General features: G+C 33.5%; 1 protein-coding gene across 3 annotated transcripts in view; it reads left to right on the top strand.

Annotated features, from left to right (window-relative positions):
- LOC143239403 (protein turtle-like) overlaps positions 1–19,753 on the top strand; it is a 666,407-nt gene that overhangs the window by 16,547 nt on the left and 630,107 nt on the right. The gene's annotated exons all lie outside the window — the stretch shown is intronic.

Below are 19,753 nucleotides of genomic sequence, written 5' to 3'. Positions count from 1 at the left end.
TTTTTAACACATGTACATATATCCTTTCATTTTAACATAACTTACACATAAGTCAATCACCTTATTAGACAAATAAAACTATCTTAAATAGAGCCTAATATATAACTTAAATCTATGTCTTCTCGTCCTGTTTTCTTCAGAATACAATACAAAGACATCTTAAGCCTTTTTTCGATCGATCTTCTGAATAATATAAACATTAGCTGGATCACCTCTTACTGTTGTTTTATCAAGAGAAAACAGCTTAAAAGATCTTAACCTATCCTTATCAGATAACCATTCCATCTCCTGAATTATCCAATAGTTCTCATTTGAACCCCTTTTAATAAGTGAATATCCTTTCTAAGATAAAAATACTAAACTATACCCAGTACTTACGTGAGACCTAACTTAGAGATTGGTACACGGAAATAATATAATTACCTCTTTCGACATTTATTTAATATGTCTATAAATAAGTCTAGAATTCTTGTAGTTTCAGTAGTAGCAACACATTATTGACAAGATGGCTTGACTGACATAGCTACTCTGCCACGACTCCAACATCCTCTTCTTCAGTCACGTTATTTCACACTCGACAAATCTTTAAAGATTTCTTACTCTACACATTGTTAGGTTCTTGATTACACAGCACATTGTAAAATTACTTCATTTAACTTTTCACATTAATAATCATATTGTTTAAAACGTATCCCCTTAATCCACACTTTGTTGCATGCATTCTTTACTAAAGCACTCAACATACCTAACATATTGTTTAAAACGTATCCCCTTAATCCACACTTTGTTGCATGCATTCTTTACTAAAGCACTCAACATACCTAACATATTGTTTAAAACGTATCCCCTTAATCCACACTTTGTTGCATGCATTCTTTACTAAAACACTCAACATACCTAACATATTGTTTAAAACGTATCCCCTAATCCACACTTTGTTTGCATGCGTTCTTTACTAAAGGCACTCAACATACCTAACATATTGTTTAAAACGTATCCTTAATCCACACTTTGTTGCATGCGTTCTTTACTAAAGGCACTCAACATACCTAAATATTGTTTAAAACGTATCCCCAATCCACACTTTGTTGCATGCATTCTTTACTAAAGCACTCAACATACCTAACATATTGTTTAAAACGTATCCCCTTAATCCACACTTTGTTGCATGCGTTCTTTACTAAAGCACTCAACATACCTAACATATTGTTTAAAACGTATCCCCTTAATCCACACTTTGTTGCATGCATTCTTTACTAAAGCACTCAACATACCTAACATATTGTTTTAAAACGTATCCCCTTAATCCACACTTTGTTGCGTGCGTTCTTTAAACATACCTAACATATTCTTTAAAACGTATCCCTTAATCCACACTTTGTTGCATGCATTCTTTACTAAAGCACTCAACATACCTAACATATTGTTTAAAACGTATCCCTTAATCCACACTTTGTTGCATGCATTCTTTACTAAAGCACTCAACATACCTAACATATTGTTTAAAACGTATCCCTTAATCCACACTTTGTTGCATGCATTCTTTACTAAAGCACTCAACATACCTAACATATTGTTTAAAACGTATCCCCTTAATCCACACTTTGTTGCATGCATTCTTTACTAAAGCACTCAACATACCTAACATATTGTTTAAAACGTATCCCCTTAATCCACACTTTGTTGCATGCATTCTTTACTAAAGCACTCAACATACCTAACATATTGTTTAAAACGTATCCCCTTAATCCACACTTTGTTGCGTGCGTTCTTTACTAAAGCACTCAACATACCTAACATATTGTTTAAAACGTATCCCACTTTGTTGCATGCGTTCTTTACTAAAACACTCAACATTAATCCACACTTTGTTGCATGCGTTCTTTACTAAAGCACTCAACATACCTAACATATTGTTTAAAACGTATCCCTTAATCCACACTTTGTTGCATGCATTCTTTACTAAAGCACTCAACATACCTAACATATTGTTTAAAACGTATCCCTTAATCCACACTTTGTTGCATGCGTTCTTTACTAAAGCACTCAACATACCTAACATATTGTTTAAAACGTATCCCCTTAATCCACACTTTGTTGCATGCATTCTTTACTAAAGCACTCAACATACCTAACATATTGTTTAAAACGTATCCCCTTAATCCACACTTTGTTGCATGCATTCTTTACTAAAGCACTCAACATACCTAACATATTGTTTAAAACGTATCCCTTAATCCACACTTTGTTGCATGCGTTCTTTACTAAAGCACTCAACATACCTAACATATTGTTTAAAACGTATCCCTTAATCCACACTTTGTTGCATGCATTCTTTACTAAAGCACTCAACATACCTAACATATTGTTTAAAACGTATCCCCTTAATCCACACTTTGTTGCATGCGTTCTTTACTAAAGCACTCAACATACCTAACATATTGTTTAAAACGTATCCCCTTAATCCACACTTTGTTGCATGCATTCTTTACTAAAGCACTCAACATACCTAACATATTGTTTAAAACGTATCCCCTTAATCCACACTTTGTTGCATGCGTTCTTTACTAAAGCACTCAACATACCTAACATATTGTTTAAAACGTATCCCCTTAATCCACACTTTGTTGCATGCGTTCTTTACTAAAGCACTCAACATACCTAACATATTGTTTAAAACGTATCCCTTAATCCACACTTTGTTGCATGCATTCTTTACTAAAGCACTCAACATACCTAACATATTGTTTAAAACGTATCCCCTTAATCCACACTTTGTTGCATGCATTCTTTACTAAAGCACTCAACATACCTAACATATTGTTTAAAACGTATCCCCTTAATCCACACTTTGTTGCATGCATTCTTTACTAAAGCACTCAACATACCTAACATATTGTTTAAAACGTATCCCCTTAATCCACACTTTGTTGCATGCATTCTTTACTAAAGCACTCAACATACCTAACATATTGTTTAAAACGTATCCCCTTAATCCACACTTTGTTGCATGCATTCTTTACTAAAGCACTCAACATACCTAACATATTGTTTAAAACGTATCCCTTAATCCACACTGTTGCATGCATTCTTTGCTAAAGCACTCAACATACCTAACATATTGTTTAAAAACGTATCCCTTAATCCACACTTTGTTGCGTGCGTTCTTTGCTAAAGCACTCAACATACCTAACATATTGTTTAAAACGTATCCCCTTAATCCACACTTTGTTGCGTGCGTTCTTTGCTAAAGCACTCAACATACCTAACATATTGTTTAAAACGTATCCCTTGATCCACACTTTGTTGCGTGCGTTCTTTACTAAAGGCACTCAACATACCTAACATATTGTTTAAAACGTATCCCCTAATCAGGCTTTGTTGCATGCGTTCTTTACTAAAGCACTCAACATACCTAACATATTGTTTAAAACGTATCCCTTAATCCACACTTTGTTGCGTGCATTCTTTACTAAAGCACTCAACATACCTAACATATTGTTTAAAACGTATCCCTTAATCCACACTTTGTTGCGTGCGTTCTTTACTAAAGCACTCAACATACCTAACATATTGTTTAAAACGTATCCCTTATCCACACTTTGTTTGCGTGCGTTCTTTACTAAAGCACTCAACATACCTAACATATTGTTTAAAACGTATCCCCTTAATCCACACTTTGTTGCGTGCGTTCTTTACTAAAGCACTCAACATACCTAACATATTGTTTAAAACGTATCCCCTTAATCCACACTTTGTTGCATGCATTCTTTACTAAAGCACTCAACATACCTAACATATTGTTTAAAACGTATCCCCTTAATCCACACTTTGTTGCATGCATTCTTTACTAAAGCACTCAACATACCTAACATATTGTTTAAAACGTATCCTTAATCCACACTTTGTTGCATGCGTTCTTTACTAAAGCACTCAACATACCTAATATATTGTTTAAAACGTATCCCCTTAATCCACACTTTGTTGCATGCATTCTTTACTAAAGCACTCAACATACCTAACATATTGTTTAAAACGTATCCCCTTAATCCACACTTTGTTGCATGCATTCTTTACTAAAGCACTCAACATACCTAACATATTGTTTAAAACGTATCCCCTTAATCCACACTTTGTTGCATGCATTCTTTACTAAAGCACTCAACACACCTAACATATTGTTTAAAACGTATCCCCTTAATCCACACTTTGTTGCATGCATTCTTTACTAAAGCACTCACCATACCTAACATATTGTTGAACACATTCTTATCTATTGTCGTCTTATTCTACAAAGTGATAAGAAGGTTAGTAATTGATTGTACCATCTGCAAATTGATAAGATTGAATTTTATCTTTTTCGATATGTTGATTAATAAATGTATTATTTAATTTCTTATCTCGCTATAAATACATTTTTTATCTAATTAATCATTATATACAAAAATTCTTAAATTTATGTTTACTGAATATTTTTTTATTTCATACATTAGCATGTTTTATTGAATTTGGCCTTACATCGTAAAATACATTCTTCATTGACCTTGTCATATTGTTATAACACATTGAATGTACGTAAATCTTTACTGTGTACATAACATGCCTTGTCATATTGTTATAACACATTGAATGTACGTAAATCTTTACTGTGTACATAACATGCCTTGTCATATTGTTATAACACATTGAATGTACGTAAATCTTTACTGTGTACATAACATGCCTTGTCATATTGTTATAACACATTGAATGTACGTAAATCTTTACTGTGTACATAACATGCCTTGTCATATTGTTATAACACATTGAATGTACGTAAATCTTTACTGTGTACATAACATGCCTTGTCATATTGTTATAACACATTGAATGTACGTAAATCTTTATTGTGTACATAACATGCCTTGTCATATTGTTATAACACATTGAATGTACGTAAATTTTCACTGTGTACATAACATGTTTAGACATTTCCTGGCTTGATGTACGTGATATTTTCAGGATTGGTTCGTACTTGACACTGTGCACCCATGGTCCTCGATACACACTGCTTTATCCAAACTATACAAAACTATTCAATTTTTACCTAAAATTTTATGTAAGTTTAATTTTAGCATTTAAACTGGAGAAAATAGCTTTATAAATATTCTAAACAGTCGGTAAGCTTATTTCTAGCGTCTTTATTAGGATAAATATTGTTCTTTTTATAGCTATTAATCATAAATAGGTTACGTTCTAACTAATAAGTAAGTGAAATACATTACTCGTATGAAAGTAAGCTCCAATTAAGCTTCGTCGAAGCATGCAATATATATAGCTCTTTCTATAACTTCTGAGGTAGGAAAATGGATGCTTTTCTTTTACACAGATAACAATAAAGTTTCAACAAAGCTGCAACATAGAGCTTGTTTAGCACGTATTATATGCATTCCGTCATAACTATATATTTTACTCTGCCATCCAAGCTAGCAAAATTAGCTTTTATTTTCGCATTCAAACGGAAAAAAACTTGCGTCTTTGCATTCAAGGTATTATAGTGTTTTTTGTACATTAAGTTAATTCACTTTTTCAGTACTTAAAGTTTATTTTTACACAGAATATTTCCACATTTTGTAGTTGCATCTAATGCATATTACTTAGATTTTTTCATGTTTCACTTGCATTTGAATTATTTACGGAAAATTGCCAACAAACACCCATTATGTGTTATTTCTACGTTGTGTTTACGATATAAGCCTGTGTATTCCTTTTGTTAGGAATATTTAATACGCATAATAGGCACTGCGCTAATGCTTTTTTCTGTTTAATATAATATCTGGCGTAATATTTCAAGGATTTACGGAAGAAATACGGCTTAGATCATTACTTTGTGAATGCTTTATAAGAAATCGAGAATACTCACAAGTTATCCGATCAGATGGAAACTAGCCACATCATTATAATCTTCTTATTTGAAGGTTACTCTGAAATTAGGGTGAAAGCATTTCATAACAAGCTGTTCTATCTCTGATGTGTTCGAATTTCTTAGTAATGTTTAATTTTCGAAGTTTGAAAACATGCGTAGATCAGTGGTGATAACACTATATAATATAAAGTTAGAACAGTTCATCTGACGGAGTAAACTTCAACTTGAATACATTTATTACATTCTATTACTGTGTAAAATATTGCCACAACTGTTTGAACTCCAGCACTATCAACGTAGTTCAAACTTTTTTTAATTACTTTTGCATAATGTAATGTACATTTAGTTTCATTTTAGTAAGTTCTCTCGCTTTACAAACTCTCCGGATTACTAGATATTTGTAAACCGGATCTTGTATAAGAGAAGCAACATGATAGGACTATTTAATTAAATAGCGATATCATTGTGATCTAAGAATGTAAGCAGGAAAATCTTAAGAAAGTTTGTTTGTTTTTTTGAAATTCGTGCAAAGCTACACGAGGGCTATCTGCGCTAGCCGTCCCTAATTTAGCAGTGTAAGACTAAAGGTAAGGCAGCTAGTCATCACCACCCACCGCCAACTCTTGGGCTACTCTTTTACCAACAAATAGTGGGATTAACCGTTATATTATAACGCCACCACGGCTTAAAGGGTGAGCATGTTTAGTGTGAAGGGAATTCGAACCCGCGACTCTCAGATTAGGAGTCGAGCGCCTTAACCACCTGGTCATGCTGGGTCAATATTTTAAGGAGATACTCGGAAAGTATACATGAAGAATCAACATTTAAGAAAGTTTTAAAGCAAGAAAAACACTCAAAAGCGGAATAAAAAAGGATAAGTTTATGAAATACCAGTTAAAGTTCCAATAACGCTATGAAGTAAAAATGTCGTTTATTAAGTAAGACTGGTTTCTGTTAAAGTCGTATATATAAATATAATGTTTATTTTGTTAAACTTTATTAACTACGCTTTTAACAATCTAATCTAGGACATTGTGGATACTATAAGATATATATATATATATGATACAAAAATTCTGTATGATATAATAAAATAACAAAAAACTCTATTTGAAATACTAATCTAGAAACATAGCCATAAAATGTTCCAAGAAATGCTCAGATAGCAAGTATCTGTAGTACATAAGCTTTCACTACGGATTTTCACTTTACAAATCCTTGTTGGGATATAAAGAACGAGATGTCTGAATACGAGGAAAATCAACCAATTTTTGCGCCGGTGTTTCTTTATTTCAAACTTTTTTTACGTGCCCCTGACACGGTATCTAACAGGCTTTGCTCTAGAAACAGTGTTAAATCATATTACTGTTTTATAATTTACACTTCTAATCACACTAAACAAAGCCATTGAACGTTGTTAAATATTTTGTTTGAATATATATATCATCCAGTTCTTTTCAGGGAGCTGCAGGGAAAATTAGAATTCGTTTGTTTTTTGCTGTGGTTAGTGAAACTAAAAGATACAAGATTTGCAGTCCTGATTTATAAATACCAAACGTTTTACGTGGAAACGTATATTTTAGAACAAATATAATGGAATAAGTTTGGAGAGTTGTTTATTTCACAAGTTTTAAAACTACGTGTTTGTTTCTTAACGTCCATCTGTGTGATGAACTTGGTGTAAATTGCATATGTTATTGTGTTTGAAGAAGTTACCCCGGTCCTCATTTTGATAAATTGCTGTAACTTTCTAGATAAAATTTATTGGGTTTATTTTTGGTTGTAGTAGACAAGGCTGGGCAAGCCTATATCTCTTACCAAACCGTATTTAATACATAACAATAAAACACAATGTAATCAAGAATGAAAAGTTTCTCGATACACGAAGTGTTTATAATAAAACAAAATCAACCTGTATATTACAATTCTCCAAATTTAGTCATGTTGCCACCTAACTTGCAGATCATATTTTGTAGGCACAAAGAAAGCCACAAAAAGACAATAATTTTTTTAGAGAATAATGAGATATTCTGATCTGAATCGAAGTGCACTTGATCAGTAATGAAAATAATTCCATGTATAGTGTAACTGGTTACAGGAAGGTATGCATCTCTGAGGCTTACCTAAACCATCAGGTCATCCCTTAAGTAATGTCCGATTTTGGGTTCAAAAAAGAGAAAGGATTTCATATGCTTTTAATGTTATTTAATCAATAATGTATGTTCCATTATTATTAATTACTTCCTGTCAATTATTCACAAGCTTATGAATGCCACTTCTATAAAATTCTTGAGGTTTGGAGGAAAAGAATGTAGATAGGGTGGTTTTGACATCTTCATGTGTTCCAAGCCCTTTTCCATCAAGATAATTCTGCAAACTTCGGAACAGGTGATATTCAGATGGGACAAGGTCTGAAGAATAAGGAAGATGTGGAAGTTTTTCCCAGTCTAGTTCTTCAGTATCTACAGATACGATCCTTGCTGTATGGAGCCGTGCATTATCCTGGTGTAACACAACACCTTTATGATTAATCAAAGCAGGCCTGTTTTCTTTCAGTTCAACATTCAAGCGCTCTAACTGTTAACAACAGAAGTCTTAACCAAACACTTAACAAGACTTTCCTAGGGTGGAGGTCCATTTTGGGCTCTGCTTCAATCAGTTTACTTGCACTAAGCCAGTGTCTGTGGCGCTTAACATTTTTCATCTCCTCTCACTAACCTGCCCAAAAAAGTTACGTTAACGAGAGTGCAGAGAAGTGCAAATGACCAATCTTGCTCTAAGGTTGGCTTCTATCAAATCATGGGGGACATTTTCAAGCTGTTGCAGATGACGGTGAACTGTTGAATGGGTTGAATTAAGCTTCTGTGCTAGTTCTTCAACTGTTACAGCACAATCTTCGTGAAGTTCAGCCAGCAGCAAGTCATCATTAAACTCAACAGGACCACCTGAATGTGGAGCATCACTTGAGCTTTAGTCACCTGATCTGAACTTCTGAAACCACTTTTGACATTTTCTTTCATTGAGATACTGCACCATAAATACCTTGAATGTTTTGTGTAGTTTCTAGTGCACTATTGCATTATATGCCTAATGTGCTCCTCAGACACATCCATCTTCATAAGGGTTTATTTAATTAATGATCTGAAAAAGTGGAGTTGGGTTAGTTTCTTTTATTTGTCTGAACATTTTTTATACACGTCCTACTACATATTATAGTCATTAAATCCTTCTACAAAGACAGAAATGATGATACACTTTCTGTATTAAAATTTCGGACATTACTTTTGAGATGACCTTAAAGTTCTGGTAGCGAAAGACGTCCTAACTACCTTCGCGAAATTCATAGGCAAAGATACTAACGTTCTAAGCAAACCCAACCAACAAGAAGGAATACTATTTCAAGCAAAATATCTGGTTACTGAACCTGATCACCAACTTCGTTGCCAAACTCCTTGCGACAAACGTAAAGCTAATATTTAACGAAGTAAGGAGCCTGAAATAACAGATATAACCAAAAACATTCTGAAATACTTTTATATAATGAAAAGAAGATTAATGGTTTACTTGAGGTGGTCCAGGCCTTTAATGATTATTTTATACATTCAAATAGTTTTTATTTTGCTTTGTTTCTTTCTTCTTTTTTTTACATTGACTTTTCCTTCATACCCGGCCCAAGTTCGAATTTCCGTCACACAAAACATGCCCGCCCTGTCAGCCGTGGGAGCGTCGTAATGTTACGGTCAATCCCACTATTTGTTGGTAAAAAAGAGTAACCCAAGAGTTGGCGGTGGATGATGATGACTAGCTGCCTTCCCTCTAGTCTTATAGTCTTACACTGCTAAATTAGGGACGGCTAGATCAGATAGCCCTCGTGTAGCTTTACGCGAAATTCAAAACAAACAAACAAACGTTCATACTCCACCCATTCAGTGGTGTTCCTTTCTAATTCTCATTCGTTGACAACGATTAATTAAGGCGGTCCAAACATTTCTCTGTCGTGAATTATTCATCAGTATCGTCAATTTTGAAAACAGTTACGGCAATCTTAACATCTATGTAAGCGTTTTTTTAATCACTAGGATTTAAACCTTATGAATTAATATTAAAAAATTATTAGGCGAAACATTAAAATCGCTTTAGCGAGACAAATTATTTCTTTATAACAGTTCTTAAAATTAGGAATAGTAATAATAAAATTACTGATATAAAACGTATTAAAATTCTGAGGTAATAATAAACAAGAGAAATAAAAAATGAAAATATTATTGTCACTGACTTCAAAGCAGTAATGAAAACTTTATATTAATTAACAGTCAGAGCACCGAAGTAATCAATGTTAAACTTAATTTAAAGAAAGCACAAATAAACAATTTAAAAAAAAAACACTTAACGAAACTAATCCGAATAACCAGGGACGTCTGCAAAAAAAGATTCTCAGAGATGATATGCGGGTTTGAAACTTCGTATGAGGAAGCCACTTAAGTAAATTACATTGGTATTCATCACGTGAAATTTTGGGTTTTACTGCGAGCATTAATCTCTTTTACTGGGTTCTTCCCCAAGCAATCGAATAACGATTTTCTAAGAGTTCACGTAATATTTTCTGTAGATATGTAACTAAGCAACGATATAAACGGTGTTTAGATAATAAGAATTATCCGAGCAAGTTTGTTTGTTTGTTTTCTTTTTGCAAAGCCACATCGGACTATCTGCTCAGCCCACCAAAGGGAATCGAACCCCTGATTTTAGCCTTGTAAATCCGGAGACATACCGCTGTACTAGCTGGGGGGCTTATCCGAGCAAACCATCACTAAACGGATAGAAGGGTTAGAGACTAAGTTAACTTTTAAAAATTACCTTGAAAATATTTGTGAAGAACAAAATCAACCTAAAAATTCTTTTTTATTCTAATGTATTTTCAGAATTAAATATCTTAAAATTCGCGATGAAAACGTACACTTAGCAATAAGAATCTAGTTTGTTGTCAAATGACCAAGAGGTTTTGAACAGCAGTTGGAAGTAATTTCATTGTTACATGACCAGGAGGTTTACAACAGCAATTGGTTTGTTTGTTTTGGAATTTCGTGGGAAGCTACTCGAGGGCTATCTGCGGTAGCCGTTCCTAATTTAGCAGTGTAAGACTAGAGGGAAGGTAGCTAGTCATCATCATCCATAGCTAACTCTTTGGCTACTCTTTAACAACGAATAGTGGGATTGACCGTCACATTATAACGCCCTCACAGTTGAAAGGGAGAACATGTTTGGTGCGATTGGGATTCAAATCCGCGACCCTCACATTACAAGTCGAGCCAGCGTCTTAACCATTTGGCCATGCCGGGTCTCGGTTATATGAAAATGTATATTTATTAATTAAGATAATTAATAATAAAGAAGAGAATGTGTTTTAAACTGATGTTAGTTTCAAATATATAAATATTAACTAAGAGAAACAACTAATAACGAAGAAAATGTATTTTAAACTGAAGTTAGTTTTAAATATCTAAATATTAATTAAGAGAAACAACTAATAACGAAGACAATGTATTTTAAATTAAAGTTAGTTTTAAATATATAAATATTAATTAAGAGAAACAACTAATAAAGAAGAGAATGTGTTTTAAACTAAAGTTAGTTTTAAATATATAAATATTAATTAAGAGAAACGACTAATAACGAAGAAAATGTATTTTAAACTAAAGTTAGTTTTAAATATATAAATATTAATTAAGAGAAACGACTAATAACGAAGAAAATGTATTTTAAACTAAAGTTAGTTTTAAATATATAAATATTAATTAAGAGAAGCAACTAATAACGAAGAAAATGTGTTTTAAATTAAAGTTAGTTTTAAATATGTAATTTTGTATTTAATTTATATTTATTACACATATTAAGAATTCAAATAATCAAAAGAAGCTAAGAAATTCTGTTTTAAAGGATCTATCACGCGAATAAAATACGAACTTCTCTCTAAGCAAGCAGGCCCATAAAATGAAATTAGAAGCTCTAATTCCAATATTGTTGTTGTTGTTTTTTTTACCTTTTAAAATCAAATAGCAAATATAACACGTTTACATCTGTTATCTGTCACTAACAATATCTTTTATGTTATACTGCGTAGCAACAAAAGTGTCTAAGTTATATAAAACCAGTTTCTCACGTCACGTCACGCTTGATTTCTCGATGTAGAAGGAATAATAAAAGTCAAAATGCATACATGTATATCCAGATTGAAAAGATCGATTAATGTTTCCTCATCACGATTTTAGTGACGGGGGTGAAAGGTTGCCGAGAAACATTATAAGTGTAGTGAATGTTGATATAATAAGCCTGAAGTAAAGGCGTAGTGTGGGATCTCTTAGTTCAGGGTTCTCCAAACTACAGTCCGCGACTTCGATTTATCCGACCTGCCAACAGTTTATTAAAGTAATAATATAAATTTTTAATGTTATAAAAACAAAATATATAATGTGATTGAGCGAAGGCCAATATAGTTGGATACAGCCCGCCAACAGCTCATTAAAGTAATAAAATGATATAATGATATCATTTTCATTTTTAATGATATAAAATAAAAAATAAAACGTAATTGAGCAAAAGTCAATCTAGATGCGATACATTTTACTATTTGCTGGAAAACGTCATATTATTTAGTATTACGTCATCTCACCTGTAGATCCTAGTGTCCTGAAGCAACATGTTTCTTTCCACACCTGCTCCGTGTACCTCAGTGTGTGTCAGTGAATCCTGCTGTTAACTTTATGTTCGAGTTCACTGTTATTCCTAGTTATTATCTCAGGACAATAAAGGCAAGAGGAGAAAAGTTGACTCTCAATGTCGTGTTTTTAAAGAAAAATGAATTGTGGAGAAATTCGTTATTGAATCACGTAACACAGAACTGTACTTAATATGCAACATTCGTATACATTATGAAACCAAGCATTCTTCAGAGTATTCTCAGTTCACGAGAATGTTTTGTTCAGACAAATTCGAAACCTTATCGTCACAACACTTTTCGTTTTAGAGGAAGACAGCCGAGAATGAAGCTGCAACAAGAGCAAGTTGTCATCTTTGATGATAGGAACACTAATTTTGAACCTCAGTTGGGTGTAATTTTGTCAGAAAGTACCAGTTTCATGCTTCTCACTATGCTAAAAAAAGACGGTTGTGCATCTTAAATGTTTTCAATTAGTCCTCTTATGAGAAATAAGTTAGTGATATTATATTCTGATCATGTATACATCCATACTTAATTTTACCACGACCCCTTCAGCTCAGGAAGCCTAAAAAAGATCTGCCACCCTTGTCCAAAAGGTTTGGAGATCTCTGTGACCTAGTTTAAAGCCAAGTGCATACGCTTTAGAATGAAAGTAAATATATCGATTCAATGTTAAACTTCGTTTCTGAATTAAGTTATGTTCTGCTATATCACAAAGGTTTTTAATTAGGAACAAATATTTTTATCAAGATATTTCTTCCAGTCTTCTTGTTTATATATTTCATTTTATACATCCAGTACACTGACGAACAATAATATTAGGTTATACTTTTGTTGCTAAGCAACATGACATAAAAGCCATTGTTCTAATGTACTGGATTTTCTGTATAATATAAGACCAACCATTATTCAATAAATACATCACCAATTCACTTCATGAATAATCTTAATTTTCATTGGTTAACAAAGGAGTTTACTGACGTTTGACTGTCTCGTCTGCACTTTTCTGTTTCTTTGTTGGTCAACAAGCTTGATTTCGCAAAATATACTCATTTCAATCAGTTATGAAATTTGAGATTAGGGTACATTGTGAGGTGGGGGTGGTAGTACTTGTCCCGTCGTTTTTGACAAGTTGTACAACAGTAACCTGATATTACCGTTCGTCTGTTTACTGAAAATGTAAAATGAAATGTATAGCTAGCGAAACAAGAGAAACGTTTTGATTTCTTCAGTTCGTATTTCCATTGATTAAAAAGGTTTGTCTGATATGTTCTGTTACGTTTCCGTTAACTCCAGAGATATTTTTAGACACACTATAAGCGAATCATAAAACATTAAGAAAAGAAAATACCACTAAAATCTTTTGAAAAAGAAAAACCCAGAATTTCACACTAATGATACTCCATTTGTTCAACCTTTCACACTAACGATACTCCATTTGTTCTACCTTTCACACTAACGATACTCCATTTGTTCTACCTTTCACACTAACGATACTCCATTTGTTCTACCTTTCGCACTGACGATACTCCATTTGTTTTATTTTTCGCATTGATGATACTCCCTTTGTTCTACCTTTCACACTCACGATACTTCATTTGTTCTACCTTTCACACTCACGATACTCTATTTATTCTACCTTTCACACTGACAATACTTTATTTGTTTTACCTTTCACACTGACGATACTCCATTTGTTTTACCTTTCGCACTGACGATACTCCATTTATTCTACCTTTCACACTGACGATACTCCATTTGTTCTACCTTTCACACTAACGATACTCCATTTGTTCTACCTTTCACACTGACGATACTCCATTTGTTCTACCTTTCACACTAACGATACTCCATTTGTTCTACCTTTCACACTGACGATACTCCATTTGTTCTACCTTTCACACTAACGATACTCCATTTGTTCTACCTTTCACACTAACGATACTGCATTTGTTCTACCTTTCACACTGACGATACTCCATTTGTTCTACCTTTCACACTAACGATACTCCATTTATTCTACCTTTCACACTAACGATACTCCATTTGTTCTACCTTTTGCACTGACGATACTCCATTTGTTCTTCCTTTCACACTGACGATACTCCATTTGTTCTACCTTTCACACTGACGATACTCCATTTGTTCTACCTTTCACACTGACGATACTCCATTTGTTCTACCTTTCACACTAACGATACTCCATTTGTTCTACCTTTCACACTAACGATACTCCATTTGTTCTACCTTTCACACTGACGATACTCCATTTGTTCTACCTTTCACACTAACGATACTCCATTTGTTCTACCTTTCACACTGACGATACTCCATTTGTTCTACCTTTCACACTAACGATACTCCATTTGTTCTACCTTTTGCACTGACGATACTCCATTTGTTCTTCCTTTCACACTGACGATACTCCATTTGTTCTACCTTTCACACTGACGATACTCCATTTGTTCTACCTTTCACACTGACGATACTCCATTTGTTCTACCTTTCACACTAACGATACTCCATTTGTTCTACCTTTCACACTAACGATACTGCATTTGTTCTACCTTTCACACTGACGATACTCCATTTGTTCTACCTTTCACACTAACGATACTCCATTTGTTCTACCTTTCGCACTGACGATACTCCATTTGTTTTATTTTTCGCATTGATGATACTCCCTTTGTTCTACCTTTCACACTCACGATACTTCATTTGTTCTACCTTTCACACTCACGATACTCTATTTATTCTATCTTTCACACTGACGATACTCCATTTCTTCTACCTTTCACACTGACGATACTCCATTTGTTCTACCTTTCACACTGACGATACTCCATTTGTTCTACCTTTCACACTAACGATACTCCATTTGTTATACCTTTCACACTAACGATACTCCATTTGTTCTACCTTTCACACTAACGATACTCCATTTGTTCTACGCTTACTGGTGATGATCTGTGGTAGCAGTTTGAAACGTCACACTGTTACTGTAGCCTAACTATCAAAACTGAATCATTAGTATAGAAGTACTCCACTATACTTACATCATACATTCAAGGGTAATGTTGTGTAATAATGTGTTGGTTTATTATTTCAAATATGCTCTGGTAATTCTTTAAATTTTCTGACAAAACATTGCAGCTGGAATATGAAACATATAAGTTAATTATTTTTTTCTTTTATCAAGTATTCACAACATTGCTGTACTGTTATCCCGTATATAATTAAATGGTATAGTACTGTAGAAATATCTTTATAATGGCAAAACCTTTTGTATTCTTCATGTAACCACAATATTACCGCCGATGTGATAGTAGTCCTATATTATAAACTGGATTCAGCAAAAAATCCGATGTGACAGTCGTCCTATATTATAAACTGTACTCAGCAGATAGTCCAATGTGACAGTCGTCTTATATTATAAGCTGTACTCAGCAGATAGCCCGATGTGACATTCGTCCTATATTATAAACTGTACTCAGCAGATAGCCCGATGTGACAGTCGTCCTATATTATAAACTGTACTCAGCAGATAGCCCGATGTGACAGTCGTCCTATATTATAAACTGGATTCAGCAAAAAATCCGATGTGACATTCGTCCTATATTATAAACTGTACTCAGCAGATAGTCCAATGTGACAGTCGTCTTATATTATAAGCTGTACTCAGCAGATAGCCCGATGTGACAGTCGTCCTATATTATAAACTGGACTCATCAGATAGCTCGATGTGACATTCGTCCTATATTATAAACTGTACTCAGCAGATAGTCCAATGTGACAGTCGTCTTATATTATAAGCTGTACTCAGCAGATAGCCCGATGTGACAGTCGTCCTATATTATAAACTGGACTCATCAGATAGCTCGATGTGACATTCGTCCTATATTATAAACTGGACTCATCAGATAGCTCGATGTGACATTCGTCCTATATTATAAACTGTACTCAGCAGATAGCCCGATGTGACAGTCGTCCTATATTATAAACTGTACTCAGCAGATAGCCCGATGTGACAGTCGTCCTATATTATAAACTGGACTCATCAGATAGCTCGATGTAACATTCGTCCTATATTATAAACTGTACTCAGCAGATAGCCCGATGTGACAGTCGTCCTATATTATAAACTGTACTCAGCAGATAGCCCAATGTGACAGTCGTCTTATATTATAAACTGGACTCAGCACATAGCTCGATGTGACATTCGTCCTATATTATAAACTGTACTTAGCAGGTAGCCCAATGTGACAGTCGTCCTATGTGCTAAACATTCAGATAACTTCTTGTTTTTAGTGTCTGCTTCTGATTCATCTCCTATCATTAGAATTATTGGATTATTTTGCGGTCTGGACTTTATTTTATTTCTGTTCCTCTCAGTTCTACATATATATGTATACCGATATGATTAACATTCAGATCATATACCCAAAGCATAGTCAAGTTTCTGTACACGTTTCTCTGTTTAATACGATACTGTGTACAATTTCTGATTATCAAATATAACACTAAATCCTACTGCGATCAACGTGTATTCTAATTTCATAATTCATCTGAGAAAAATAACGAAACCGAGTTAAACATTTCAACATTTCTTACACATTTCTGTGCGAAATTATCAAAAATATATAAATTCCGATTTCTGTGTAATTTTGACAAACGTTATCAATCTCTGACGTGAAAGCAAAAATTACTTTTCTGACATTAAATTACGAAAACATGTTATTTTCATAATCTACACAACCGTACACTTGACGCTGTTAATTAGATCTTAAATTAATTACAGCACTGATTCTGTTTATTCAAAAAGTTCAAATGTCTAACATTACGTACAGTTTTCTTATGTTAAGAGGTATTTTCACCAGCATACAGACAGAACCCTTGTTTACTTTACCCAAGATTTATTAACCAATCCTTTTGTGAGTCCGTTGATCCGTGTTATTAAAAACTACATCGCGATAATTAAGGATAATTTCTGCTGGTTACTGAAACTAAAACGTAAGGTAATATTTCATTCTTGACGCTTTGGTACAGTTTCAATACAGCTTTTCCGATAATGTGCGCTTTTTTTTTTTATCGCGTTCTTGCACTGGTTTGTTTTGTGGAGAAACTGAAGTACCTAAGGTAAACTCAGATATACTGTTACTAAGTCAGGAGAAAATAACAAGTTTGACAGATTCAATTTCCTGCAATATTTATGCATATTACTGTAGGTTATAAAACATAAATCACCTTCTTCGCATGCGTTACAACGCAAATGGTGTTAGGATTAACATGTATGCCCAAGATGCACTACGATATTACTGTGCATTTTTCCATTAAGAAAGCACTGCAAAAATTTAGAATTAATCTTAATATTGTTTTAAGAAACTGTTTAATTAACAGTTACAAAAATTTTAAGTTTTAATTTTTAATTTCTGCGCTAGCTTCTATGTAATTTTTAATTAAAAGTGGGGTGTATTTATTTTTCTTTTGGTTTTGTCTCCAGCTAATACAACGGTAAATCTACGGATTTACAACGTTAAAATCAGGGGTTCGATTCCCCTCGGTGACTCAGCAGATAGTCTGATGTGGCTTTGCTATAAGAAAAACACACACACATTATTATGGTATTATACGCTCATTTCCACTTTGGAAACGCCTCTGACAGAAGCTTACATTAAAGATTTCGTGGAATATTTTTATTTTCAATTAGGTATATTTTTTTTCTCCAGTCTGAAACATTGATGAGTTGTATGCTAGGTGAAACATTTATTTATACCTTTCTAATCCAAACATGCTCCGAATATAGATCGGTAAGTTTACGTAAGGATAAATATCATCTTTCCAAGAAACATATTTAATCAAAAATGATTATAACTGTTCCACATCAACTAATTGTCTACATTAGTGAAGAAAGTCCGGAACATAAGACACTATAAATTGAAATCTTTGAACATTGTAACTGTATTCTGTCAAAAATTACACTAATAGCGTACAGGAATAGAAAACGCACCGTCCATGCAGTCAGATTCGTGGAAATATAAACAGGATTCATTGGGTTATATCAAAATGTTTTAAATACGCAAATCAACAAGTCACATAACAAACACAATTTACATAAAGTTGAGGTAGAACATAACGTATCAGAACTACATTTGAAAGTTATTTGATGTTACGTAGGTTTCGTGATGCCATCAAAAATTGTTCGGTTTTTGGAAAGGTATGTAACAACCCTTTTTGGCGCAAAATATTTACACGTTTAGGTTGTAAAAATCAGTTAAAATTGAGGATTTAGAATTTCTAATACAGAGCTATTTCTTGTACTTAATGGCATTTGAAAACAAAATAACAGAATATAGACTTAAGAAACTAGAACTATCCTGCAACAACTCGTATCCTACATGTGGTAAACAAAGTGTGGCATGTTGTCATGAGCGAAAATACATGAACGCAAAAGTTAGTGAAAGAAGTCTTCGACATGCTCCAAAACAAAACACGCAACATAATTATAGATGATTTATATATGGAAAAGTGAAACAAGTGATCTGTATACAAGTTACTTCCACAACGTATTCGTTCAACCGTTGCATGCATCAAACAGCTGGAAAATTAAACGACCATTCATTCAACATACTGACCAAGTCGTCTGGTGCACTGATATGTATTTATGTACCGTTATATTATAGATACGGGTATTGAGAAACCATCATCTTTGTAGATTAGATAAATTAACGAAAGCTTGCAGTGAAGTAGGGAGTACTTTGAATGTGAAAATCTAACGACAGAGCATTTTGCAATGAAAACCAATAAGTGTGTGTGTACAAGTCGTCAGATAAAATATGACTGGACGTGGCAATAAGGAATTCAACGTTGAGGAGAGATTACAAAACATTTTTAACATGACACACTCATCCTCTGTATTGTGAATTTCTTTAGTTTTAAATATGACTCCTATGACATATCTTGTTTCTTTATTTCTGCAATTAAACCCATTCTTTTTGGTTCGTCTGACTTTTGTAACAAGGTCAGTAAGAAAGTAGCGAATATGTTCCCAGACTCGGGAAGTAATAAATATAACGGAGTCAAACTGAAAAAAAAACAAAAAAAAACTGTAAAAGAATTATTTGTTTATTGCT

Source organism: Tachypleus tridentatus, chromosome 13 (assembly GCF_004210375.1).
Source record: "Tachypleus tridentatus isolate NWPU-2018 chromosome 13, ASM421037v1, whole genome shotgun sequence".
Classification (NCBI taxonomy): Eukaryota; Metazoa; Arthropoda; class Merostomata; order Xiphosura; family Limulidae; genus Tachypleus; species Tachypleus tridentatus.
The sequence above is the reverse complement of the archived record's forward strand: the minus strand, read 5'-3'. Positions and strand labels throughout refer to the sequence as shown.